This window comes from Anolis sagrei, chromosome 3 (genome assembly GCF_037176765.1).
Source record: "Anolis sagrei isolate rAnoSag1 chromosome 3, rAnoSag1.mat, whole genome shotgun sequence".
Taxonomy (NCBI): Eukaryota; Metazoa; Chordata; class Lepidosauria; order Squamata; family Dactyloidae; genus Anolis; species Anolis sagrei.
Window position 1 is genome coordinate 77,154,548 of NC_090023.1, and position 13,036 is coordinate 77,167,583.

Here is a 13,036-nt window from a genome sequence, read left to right on the forward strand (position 1 = left end):
GAGTGTGACTCATCCCTGGGCTTGCAAGAAAAAGAGGAGGAAGGGGAAATGAAAGAGCATTTGGAAAAGAGTATGTGAACTGGATAGGCACAACCTACTCAGCAGCATTTTTGCAGGTCCCACTTGTTTTTATTTCGTTGTCTACCAATAATTGGTTAGGACATTTTAATATAGATATTGCTGATGGTGATTCTGACATTGAGATAGCAAGAACAATGAAACCTACAACACAACAAGATTAACAGAACTGCAATTAAACATCCAAGAGCCACCTACTAAAGCAAAAAATCAAGGACTGATCATTCATCTCAGATCCATTTACTTGAGTAAAACTCTTGAGTGTTTTATTGTCCCTGCTCAGAGTAGACCTTTGAATTACTCCAATAGTTAATGCTTTTTCATATTGATTTCAACTTTAGCATAAAAGTTAAAAATATGTCTTTGTGAATTGGGTCAATGGAATTAATCAGGATTTGCTAGGCAAGGTGCCACTTCCTCTTTCATATTCAGCAATTCAGAAGGTCTGCTGACACAGAAGAGGATTATTAGAATTGGAAGAAATTCATCACATTATTTTGTGTGATTTCTAGAGAAAGAGAGAGATCATGTTCCAGGACATAGCAGAAGAACTGGGTTCAAGGAACAGAAAAATAGCCAAGTTTGTGAAGTAATAATGGAAAGGAGAAATAAGTGTTTTAGAATGCAATGGAGTGTTTTGCTGATCAAGGGCGGATTCAGACAAGCCTTTATCCCAGGAGAATCCGTGTTTTAAAAACACGGATTTTCCTGGGGGCCTGTCCACACCTACCTCAGAAAGCGTGCGCTTTCTGGGGTAGGTCTCCAGATGTTCTCGTGGGACTGGCCCATGAGGACATCTGGAGGCCCTACCACTCCTCCAAAGCCCCCTGACACGTTAGAAAAGCAATAAAAGCGATTTTCCTCCCCCCCCCCCTCTCCTGGCACGTTATTTCTAAGTGCTGGGAGAGCTGCTCGTATCCTGTAATGGAGGCCGAGTAAGTTTTCATTACCTTTCTAAGGGGAGGGGAGTATTCCCACAGTCTGACAGGCTTATTTAGCCTGGTAAATTGTGGGAAGTAGTGGGTTTATCCCGCACCTTCCTGTGTGAGGAAGCATCTGTATGTGTGTGTGTGTGCATGTGCACTTGTAGCAAACTAGGAAAAGGGGAGGGATAATGTTTTGAATGAAATACTGGCAGTATGGGCTGTTTGTGATAAGCTGTAGTGCAAAGAAGTTTGCAATTGTGGAAACGTTTTCAAGGTGCAAAATGACTGAGGGCAATCCTGATGGAAAATTGTTTTTAGAAACAACATTAATGTAGCAGGAGGCCAGCCTGGTGTGATAAAGCCTTTTGAATGGAACAGGACCTCCAACTGAACGAAGTAATTCCTTATTAATGTTTAGGAAGGGTGAGTGACATACATGCGTTGATGGCAATGAGAAGAAAAGAGTGATGCAGATTAATGACAAACAGAATTGAAGGTTTTGTAAGATGAGATGAGATCTCATTCCCGGGCAGAGTTTCTCCACATGACAGTTCCCAGATGTGTTGGACTCTCACTATTCCCACATAATAATAATCATATTATGTGCTTTATGGTTCACATGGAGGAACAATTCTAGGTTGGTAGAAGACAACTTTAAAGAGAAAAACAGCTCATTTGAAAGTGGCAACAACAAAAGTGCTGTTCCAAATTCAAAAGGGACAACTACCATGCCATTCTCTGTGTTTCACACACAACCTTATCAGATGGACACCCCCCCCCCCCATTTCAATGTTAGTTACCAAAAAATAATGGGGAGTCATGACTGCCATCAGACGACAAAGCTGTACTTTCAGTCGTCACTCCTGCCCCCCTCCCCGGCCAAACAACTACAGATTTATCGTTAATTTGGGCTGATCTGTGATCATGGAGAGAAATTGTTTCCATCCCGTTTGGGCACTTGGCAGGGTGAAGAGGGGCATTCCGATGGGTGGTCCATAGAGCAGAGAGCTGCAATCCCTTTCTAATTAGAAATGACAGATATTGCAGAATAGAGGCCTTGGAACTGAGAGAATGGGCAGTTTTCTTTTCCTGGTTGATTTAAACTTATTATTGTTTACTCTTAAGTTCTTTAAATGTTATCCAGAAAAATACTTGACTTTCTTATTGCACACTTTTCCCATTACTGTATTTCAAAATGTAATTTGATAGTAATGGAGCCTGTTTTTATTTTGAGATGTCCATGAAGAACTCCAAATCCAAATGGTAATAAATATTAAAAAACAGTTTGTTATTATTTCCTGTTATGATATATATGCTGTCCTATGTAAGGAATCCTGTCTGGATATTATAGACATTTTAGTAGATATACTTTTCTAAAAACAACAACAACAAAAACAAAAACACGCAGGGGGCGGAGACTTCTTAGTTCTATATGATGAGGAAGATATTGGGTGCCTTATGTGGAAACACTCCAAAGTTTGATACATCGGATGAGAGGAAAAATCATGCAATGGGGTGACGGATGACTGAAAGGTACTGTCTATTCATGATTCCGCTCTTTACTTTACAAAATGATCCCCCCAGATGTCTGATAAGGTCCATAACCTGGCATAACATGTATCACTTCAAGCAAAGGGTTAACTATAAATAATAGAATCATAGAATCATAGAGTTGGAAGAGCCCTCAAGGGCCATCCAGCCCAACCCCCTGCCAAGATGCAGGAAAATCGCATTCAAAGCAAAGTTTTATTTATTATACGCTGAGTACGCATGCCCAGCGTGGAACACATCTCACCACACTAAAACAGTGGATGTGGCTCTTAATGAGACATGCCGCATTATCACAGGGTATCTGCGCCCTACACCACTGGAGAAATTACACTGATTAGCTGGTATTGCACCACCTGACATCCACCGGGAAGTTGCAGTCAATAGTGAAAGGACCTAGGCAGAGACATCTCCAGCTCATCCCTTGTTTGGGTATCAGCCAGCACGTCAGCGACTTAAATCAACCAACAAATGCTACGTTCAGCAAAGGACAAGAGGGATCCTCTCACCTCTGCAGGAGTCTACCGTATACCATGCAGCTGTGGACAAATCTACATAGGGACCACCAAACGCAGCGCCCAGGCACGCATCAAGGAACATGAAAGGCACTGCAGACTACTTCAACCAGAGAAGTCAGCCATAGCAGAGCACCTGATGAACCAGCCTGGACACAGCATATTATTTGAGAACACAGAAATGCTGGACCACACCAACAACCACCATGTCAGACTACACAGAGAAGCCATTGAAATCCACAAGCATGTGGACAATTTCAACAGAAAGGAAGAGACCATGAAAATGAACAAAATCTGGCTACCAGTATAAAAAAACTCTAAAATTACAACAGCAAAACAACAGAGAGGAAACAACCAAGCACAGATTAACACCTCCCAGCAAGAGATTTTCCCAGGCTCAGGCAGGCCTTCAAATGCTAATGAAGGTGATCAGCTGAAACATTCACACCTAACTGCAGCAGGGAAGAGCTCCTTGCCCCACCCCAGCCATTCCACAGATATATAAACCCATTGTCCTAATTCCAACAGACCTCACTACCTCTGAGGATGCTTGCCATAGATGCAGGCGAAATGTCAGGAGAAATGCCTCTAGAACATGGCTCTATAGCCCGAAAAAACCCACAAGAACCTAGTGATTCCAGCCATGAAAGCCTTCGACAATACATTAAATCAAGAAATAGTTTTCTTAGATCTACAGAGACACTCGCTGGAACACCTCAGCAAGCGAGAGTTCAAAAGTGGCAGGCTCAAACCCAGCACCTCAATCCATGGGTGATACCAGAAGAGAGACTCCACCCTGGGCACACAGAAGACTGGGCGACTTGGAAGGCGCTGAACAGACTGCGCTCTGGCACCATGAGATGCAGAGCCAATCTTAAGAAATGGGGTTACAAAGTGGAATCCACGACATGTGAGTGTGGAGAAGAGCAAACCACTGACCACCTGCTGCAATGCAACCTGAGCTCTGCCACATGCACGATGGAGGACCTTCTTGCAGCAACACCAGAGGCACTCCAAGTGGCCAGATACTGGTCAAAGGACATTTAATCAGCTACCAAGTTTGCAAAATTTGTGTGTTTTTTTAATCTGTTTATTTGTTTTGTTCTGTTAGAAATGTAATACAATGTTCTGGTTGCGGATGACACGATAAATAAATTTAATAATAATAAATAAAACTTTATTTGTATCCTGCCATCACCTTCCTGAAGGGACTCGGGGCAGCTAACAAAGTACTCAAGGTGCCACACATATAATAGAATTACATATCATCAAAACAATACACAGTTTGATTGAATACAACATGAACAACATCCAATTACAACAAAAACAAATTACCTCAATAATTTAGCCTATTTGTGTTTATGCAACCAATAATCCAACTTCTATCATTTAGATTTTTGAGTTTTTCCTAATTATCCCCCCCCCCCCCTCTATATTTCAGATTGTGAATTTCAGGGTTGGTTTCAGTAAGAATTATAAAAATAAAGCAAAGCTTGACATTCTTAAAATGGGCTGAAAATCCAAGGTATTCAAGAACACAGCAGTCAACACAAGTAATTTAGCATTATCACTAAATGACATTATTTTTTGCCTGCTTTTTACAAGTTGTATACAAGATAATATGACTCATCCTCCTTATGCTTCTTACAATGCCTGAAGTGATTACATTAAGAAGGTCATAAAACCTATCTCCTTTCCAGATGGCACATATATTGTTATTTGGTTTTGATCAAGCTCTACAGAAGTGCCCTCCCCACTGCAACAGACATAAAGGACAAACATCCTTTCCCCACAGTGTTTATTATCCAGAATAGATGAATCACAATGTAAAAAGAGACAATAAAAGGAAATGGGATATTTGCTTTTGTGGTTTTTCAAAATGCCCCAAAGACATCATTTCTATAATGCATCACCTTGATCTGTTGCTAAACCTCAGAGGCTCTAGCTTAGACCTAAAACCCACATGTATTCATTTGAATGCAGTGATAAATTTACAAGGAAACTGAATGCCCCAGAATAGTCTTAAGCATTGTTTTTTTTTTCTTTCTTGAAAGGCATCTAAGTGCCTGTTTTATGATCAGTACTTATACTACCTCATATCAGATGATGCATGTATAAGAGGCAAACCCAGGCCAAGATATTTTGGGAGTCCAAGTTGGAACAGCAAATGATAACCTGCCCCCATATAAAGGGAGATAATACCGCTTTGAATCTCCTTTGTGGAGAGAAAAAGCAGGGTATAAATAAACATATTAAACATAAACATCATCATCATAATATTCTCCTCCCACCCAGTCTATGGTGCATATGTCCCAAGACCCTCAGTGGATGTCTGAAACTGTGGATGTATACTATGTTTTCCCCCTATATATACATTCCTATGGGTTTAATGAAAAGTAATGCCTCCATCTTCATAACTCCTCAACAGATGGCAGTACTGGTATGCAGCAGGTACTGGCTTGTTCAGTAGACTCTCTTCTACAGTTCCATTTTGGCAGAAAGCCTTTGCATTGAATGGTTCTGTGATTAAAGTGCAAATTATGGAACCCTGCACAGATGGTCAGTCAATGTGACTTAAGCAACCTGCTGTCATTGAATTCTTGACAGCAGAAGGTGTCACTCCAAAGGAGATTCATGAGAGAATGCAAGCTGTTTATGGTGATTGTGTTGATGTGAGTACTGTGCCTCGTTGGGCGAGTAAGTTTAAAGATGTTGAGGTGTCAAACAAAGAGTTGGACATCTTGTGACAGCAACCACCGAGTTTCACAAGCAAAAGGTTGACAGATTGATTCAGGATGATTATCGTATCACTCAGAGAGAAATTTCAAGCATAATCGGCATGTCACAAGAACGTATGGGTCACATTATTGCTTTGCTTGGCTATCGGAATATCTGTGCATGATGGGTACCCAGGATGCTGATTCCTGAAATGAAAGCGCAGAGGCTTGAAACTTCAGAGACTGAATCTCACCACTGTACAACATCCTCCATACAGTACAGATACTCCACTTTGGCAGAAAAAATGAGATGCAAAGATACAGAATGGGGGACGCCTGGCTCGAGAGCAGTACGTGTGAAAAAGATCTTGGAGTCCTCGTGGACAACAAGTTAAACATGAGCCAACAATGTGATGTGGCAGCAAAAAAAGCCAATGGGATTTTGGCCTGCATCAATAGGAGCATAGTGTCTAGATCTAAGGGAGTAATGCTACCCCTCTATTCTGCTTTGGTTAGACCACATCTGGAATATTGTGTCCAATTCTGGGCACCACAATTCAAGAGAGATATTGACAAGCTGGAATGTGTCCAGAGGAGGGCGACTAAAATGATCAAGGGTCTGGAGAACAAGCCCTATGAGGAGCGGCTTAGGGAACTGGGCATGTTTAGCCTGAAGAAGAGAAGGCTGAGAGGAGATATGATAGCCATGTATAAATATGTGAGAGGAAGCCACAGGGAGGAGGGAGCAAGCTTGTTTTCTGCTTCCTTAGAGACTAGGACGCGGAACAATGGCTTCAAACTACAAGAGAGGAGATTCCATCTGAACATTAGGAAGAACTTCCTGACTGTGAGAGCCGTTCAGCAGTGGAACTCTCTGCCCCGGAGTGTGGTGGAGGCTCCTTCTTTGGAAGCTTTTAAGCAGAGGCTGGATGGCCATTTGTCAGGGGTGATTTGAATGCAATATTCCTGCTTCTTGGCAGGGGGTTGGACTGGGTGGCCCATGAGGTCTCTTCCAACTCTTTGATTCTATGATTCTATGATTCTATGATTTGGCACTGTCTCGCTTCCATCTGTTCCTGATAATGAAAGAAGATCTGCGGGGACATCATTATGCTTCTGATGAAGATGTTGGGAGAACTGTGAGATGCTGGTTGCAGAAACAGAATGTCGACTTCTTCCGTGACGGCTTCAGAAAACTTGTTCATCATTGGCAGAAATGTATTCAATTGTCTGGTGAATATGTGGAAAAGTGAATAGTGGCAATTAAAGGGCACATTCTAAGGATTATTTCTGCATTTGATTTATTAAATTATTCCCATCCAGACCCAAGTAACGAAGGTGGAAGCATTACTTTTCATTCAACCCTTGTGTTGAATGAAAAGAGCTGGTAGCTTATACATTGAATGATTCATGTCCTGCAGCTCTTAGCATTTCTCACCAGTGACTATGCTGGCAAAGGCTTTTGGAAGCTGTAGTCCAACAACATTTAAAGGGTGACATTTAAAGTCCTATTGAAACTATTGCAACTGATTTCTGAGTAAACATGACTGGGTTTTGCTGGAGTGTGGAGTGTTATCAGGTAAACAGACAGATTTTTTAAAGGTTCACACATCCAATCTTGGATTTATTGTTGAAGGCTTTCATGGCCGGAATCACTGTTGTAGGTTTTTCGGGCTGTATGGCCATGTTCTAGAAGCATTCTCTCCTGACATTTCATCTGCATCTATGGCAGGCATCCTGAGATCACAACCTCACAACCTCTAAGGATGTCTGCCATAGATGCAGGTGAAATGTCAGAAGAGAATGCTTCTAGAACATGGCCATATAGCCCAAAAAACCTACAACAACCCAATCGTGGATTGCCGTCTCAGAAGAATACCACTGAGCTCAATGGGGTTTACTCCCAGATAAATGTGAGCAGGAGTGATGCCCCAACCTTCACTTCCAATTCAGCCAGTATGTCACATGTGTTTCCAAATCAAGTGTTCGATCTACTCTGCGAGGTCATTTTCACATATCAACATCAACCTGTCTTACATCTGCTTCACAGATCATCATTGGCATCCCTCTCAAACTGTTACAAGTTGTAATGGATTTGTTTTCCCCCACCCAAAGCTCAACCTCCCAAGCATTGTTAAGATTTATTAAATGTGAAAAATCCAGCAGTGACCTTGGCTTTCACTTGCAAACTCTGAATCTCAGGAGTCTATAAATCATAGTGCTTGGTTCAGTTTATAGGCATGAACATCTGCTTATCATACACTATTTAGGTTGCAGGTGTATTCTAGTAAAATAAACACAAGGATTCATAATTGCTCACGCTTGAGAACATGAGAGAGGGAGACATGATAGGTTTGCCTTAGGGTCGCCGTACGCTGAAAACGACTTGAAGGCAAACTGCAGAAACAAAGAGAAGCTCCTGTGTAAAAAGGAAACACTTCAGCTGTAGAAAGGAATGTAGAATGTCCCTTTGGGTGTTTCAAAGAAGAAACAAAGCATTGCTAGCCAGTGGACACAAATATAGCTGCCAAGGCTGAGGTTCTTCAAACTTGTAACAAATGGACAGATCTCACAGATCTCTGTCTTTTTTGTTATCGGAGAAGAGAGCCATGCGCACTGATGTTTCAACACCTTTTTTTCTTCAGTGAGCCACTGCAAATCCCCATCTTGGGAGCCAGTCTCCCTGAAGACTGCTGGTCACCAGATGGACACTGCATCCGGACAGGTTTTGGGAGTTTTTGTTTCCCCCCATTTCTTACATTTTATAAGATCTAGCGCAATGAAGGATTCTGAGCTTCTTTGTGTCTCAATCTAGAAATGAGGCAGGAGTTGTTGATGATGATGGAAGACTCAAAAGCTTGATATGCTTGAGATATTTGGATGAACCTAAAAAACAAGATATTACACAACTCTGAAGACTGTACATTTGTTACGTTTTTATCATTCCCCTTTCTGTCTCCCAAAGCAGTTACTCTATTTCAAACTTAAGAACGGAAAATGGAACGTTGGCAGACAGGAAAAGAGATTTAAAGATGGGCTTAAAGCCAACCTCAAAAACATAGACACCAAGAACCGGGAAGCCCTGGCCCTTGAGCACTCTAACTGGAGGTCAGCTGCGACCAGCAGTGCTGCAGAATTCAAAGAGGCACAAATGGAGGGCGAAAGGGAGAAATGTGCCAAGAGGAAGGCAGATCAAGCCAACCCCGACTGGGACCATCTTCTGTCTGGAAACCAATGTCCTCACTGCGGGAGAACATGCGGATCAAGAATAGGAGTCCACAGCCACCTAAGGACTCACCACCAAGACACCACATTTGGAAGACAATCATCCTCAAGCTATGAGGGATCACCTAAGTAAGTAAGTATCTTTGCCAGCTGAAGATTTGGAGCTTTTGTATGCAAAGTATTTGCATGTCCTGCCATGCTTTTGGCTTTTCCTACATGCAGAAAGTTTCCCCTTTCCCTATTATTTCTGTGACAGTGGTTGGTTGCTTCTATCTCAGAGGAGCAGTAACTCTTTTTGGGTTGGAATCTGAATTTTAAATGAGTTATCCAGGATGTTCAAACCTATCCCCAAAGCCTCCTTTAAGTTTGTTCTAAATTTCCTTTCAGGTTTGTACTAAAATCCAGAGGGGATTTAATACTCTAATGACACGAAAGCCTTCAGCCTGCACTGTGTAAGGGTTGATCCTACATGCACCTGCTTAATACAACATGTCCCCCATATTTGCTGGGGTTGGGGGCATAGGGCTCCTGCAAAAGTGGAGAAAATTGAATAAAAATGCTATTTTTAAAAATCTGAGATATTTATTTATTTATCGTGTCAGGAGCAACCAGACAGTTGTATTACATTTTTAACAAAACGAACAAACAAACAGACAAAAAAGTTTGCAAGCTTGGTAGCTGATTAAATGTCCTTTGACCAGTATCTGGCCACTTGGAGTGCCTCTGGTGTTGCCGCAAGAAGGTCCTCCATCGTGCATCTGGCAGGGCTCAGGTTGCATTGCAGCAGGTGGTCAGTGGTTTGCTCTTCTCCACACTCGCATGCTGTGGATTCCACTTTGTAGCCCCATTTCTTAAGATTGGCTCTGCATCTCGTGGTGCCAGAATGCAGTCTGTTCAGCGCCTTCCAAGTCGCCCAGTTTTCTGTGTGCCCAGGGTGGAGTCTTTCATTTCGTATTAGCCATTGATTGAGGTTCTGGGTTTGAGCCTGCCACTTTTGGACTCTCACTTGCTGGGGTGTTCCAGCAATATTATTATTATCTGGATAATATGTCTCTAGTAATCTCCATGTTCTTCAGCCCAGTCCTTTGGGCACCTTCCAACACCAGAAGTCCTAGAGATTTGTAAGAGAACATATTAAATACAAACCTCTGCAGAGAAGCTTCTATACAAAGCCTGGGAGGAAGATTTGGTAAAAATGCTGTCCTTCCTAAACCACAGGGTGGGTCTGGCCTTTCTGCGCCAAGGATCAGGTCCAATTTATTACTGTCAAATACAACATACTTGAGACCAAAAAGGCATCCCTCATGCAAGGCACAACAACAAGCAAACAAGACAAAACAATTCTACACTGTTCTTATGCTTTAGAATGATTATTTTGATGTGTCATAACTGTTTACTAAGAAATAAACCAATGATCAGAATTATGCATACAAACATGGGTTAGTTCACACACACACATTTTTGCATACCATTCAGATACAAACAAAAACTTATTTTTCATGCCTTTTGTGTCTGGCTCAGAAAAGGTTTAGATTTGTTAGGAAAACTATGTAAGAAGATATGGAGAGGTCCCATGACTGGGCTGTCTTCTTGGAGTCATATGCTTTTGTGCTGACAAGAAATAATTCTGTGGTAGCTATGGCTTAAATCAGAACTGTGGTTCAGTGTCATCTGTTAGGACACAATGGAGAGGGAGGAAATCACGCCATGGAAAGGCAGGCTGGAGAAGATGAAAAGAAGCAGCTTGTGTGGGAGAAGTTACTGGCTGTTTGTCAAATGGAGTTGGAGAGAACTTTCTGCATGGCTTGGTGATAGGATGGAAATAAGGACAGATTGATGGCCTGTGGATGGCTTTGTAAGGCTACATATTTGGGAAGTATTCAGAAAGACCTGAGAGAGCAATTTCTAAGAGTAATAACATGTAATAATAAGGGTTATTATTCCAGCTGGGGATGGGATAATATGAAGGAATAGGCAGTATTCTTCCAAGATCAGCAGGATGCTACACGGCTGCATTTAAATGTATACAGAGAAGGGCTCACACAAGTGGATAGAGACATTTCAAGGTAGTAGCTCAGAGAAAATTCAGAAACAGGATGACCAACTGGCTGAAGAAGCAGCAAAAAGAAAAACAGGTTTAATGTGTGAGGTAGGGATGTAAATCCCCAACTATTTCATTCTTGCATGCAAAAAACACATCACAGTCATTCTCTCCCAGCTGTGAGAGAAAACAAGCATTCATCCAAAGTATTTCCCCTTTATTTAAATGTCCCAACGTGTTTCAGAAAAATTAAAGGTGTGTGTGTGTGTGGGGTGTGTGTGTGTGTGAAAATTCCTTGTGTTCTGCACAGAGAACAGGTTTGTGTGTGTGTGTGTGTGTTGTGCCCTAGCATTAGAACTTAGAGCAATGGATTCCATTACAGGAACAGGAATTCCACGCAAACATCAAGAAGAACTTCCTGAGGGTGAAAGCTGTTCAACAGGGTTATATGCTGCCTTGGAAGTCATGGAGTCTTCTTCTCTGGAGTTTTAAACAGAGGCTGAATGGCCATCTGTCTGGAGTGCATTGATTGTTTCATCTAAGACTATCATTGGAAAGTTATTTTTGAACTACCACTCTGAGAAATGTGTCTGCAGCAGATCTGGTAATTGCAGTATAAAATGTAACTTTTCCAAGTGCTGGATAGTACATTTCAGGACAGGCAAGGGAAAGTGTTCCATCCCACGGTTTGTTCTCAGTGCATTGATCTATTTGTCACAAAACACACTAGTGGTCATTGGATTGAAGACAAGCGAGGCAAATTAATGGAAGACATAGGTATTCAAGGGGACCGAACCATGATAGATATTCCATTTTATGGATAGTGTACTAGTGAATAACATTTCCTTGGGGAGAACAGTATAAGATGATCATCTTTGCATCTCGAATTTGGAGAGATATATTGGTGGCTACTGTGAGGCAGCATGCTGGATTATATGTTAAAGTAGGACTGGCCTTTCCATTAGACAGAATGAGGAAAGTGGCTCAGGAAATTTATGCTTTCGGTAGCTTTCTAGATGTATTTCATGAACTCCTTGCTCTCTCTCTTCTATAAGACAGAGATGTATGTCTGGTATACTACCTTGTCAGTCTGTCCAAGCAGTCTGCATTTTAAGTGTTAAGGATGACATCCCGAAGTTAGCCATTAAAAAAATATTCAATTGTCTGTGTGATTAGTCTCTGTTTCTGGAGTGGGGTTCCCATCTTGCCCTTTAGCTCAAACTGTGCAGTGTCTTGGTATAACCCTGATGAAATTGCTTTGATTTAGCCATGCCATTCTTTCTGTACTTACGTTCTTAATGAGTAGATGGCCACCAGTTTAGACAGGTGAAGCAACCTGTCCAAATACAGCATGACTTTCCACTAAAACCAATAAATATATGGAAAGAACCTCAGTAATCACATCTCACCACCATCCAGGCAGGTCTGTTGTCAGCTGAGATTTAGCATGAGACATAAGTAGACTCATTGGTTTAACCATAAGAATGTAAATGGAGAATTCATCCACTTTGCCAGAAATGGGGAATTTGATGAATGGACATTTGGCTGAACATAGTAAATTCCCAACTAATTGAAAGCAGAGGACACAAGCTGTACACCCACCTTAGAAAAATATTGCTTTCTTAATAAATAATTGAAGAGGGCAAATCCTGACACATGGGCTACAAAAAACTACAGCAAAAAAAATCCCCTTTATAAATTTTGAAACAATTCCCGTCATACTCATTATACTGTGGTAAGCATTTGTATTATATGGCAGCACTAGAAGTCATATATCACAGTGGATCACTTTTGTAGACACAATGAAATCCAGATAGAGCACAGAGGGCCAGGCTATGACTGCTGTTTAGTTGCTACTTTCCCTCCTTTCTACGTGATATGTATTTGAAATATGATAAGAGAGGAGAAGGGGAAGTGGTAATTCTTGTTTGGTGCTAATAGTGGTCTGCCTTCATCAAACTTTTTTGGGTGTCTCATCTGAGATAT

The 13,036-nt window shown here is 41.6% G+C and overlaps 1 protein-coding gene across 1 annotated transcript in view; it reads left to right on the forward strand.

Annotated features, from left to right (window-relative positions):
* Window positions 1–8,736: 8,736 nt before the first annotated feature.
* NDP (norrin cystine knot growth factor NDP) overlaps window positions 8,737–13,036 on the forward strand; it is a 78,145-nt gene continuing 73,845 nt past the window's right edge. Inside the window, exon 1 of the mRNA XM_060770229.2 lies at window positions 8,737–9,142. The gene's annotated coding sequence lies outside the window, so the exon portion shown is untranslated. The remainder of the gene's footprint in view (window positions 9,143–13,036) is intronic.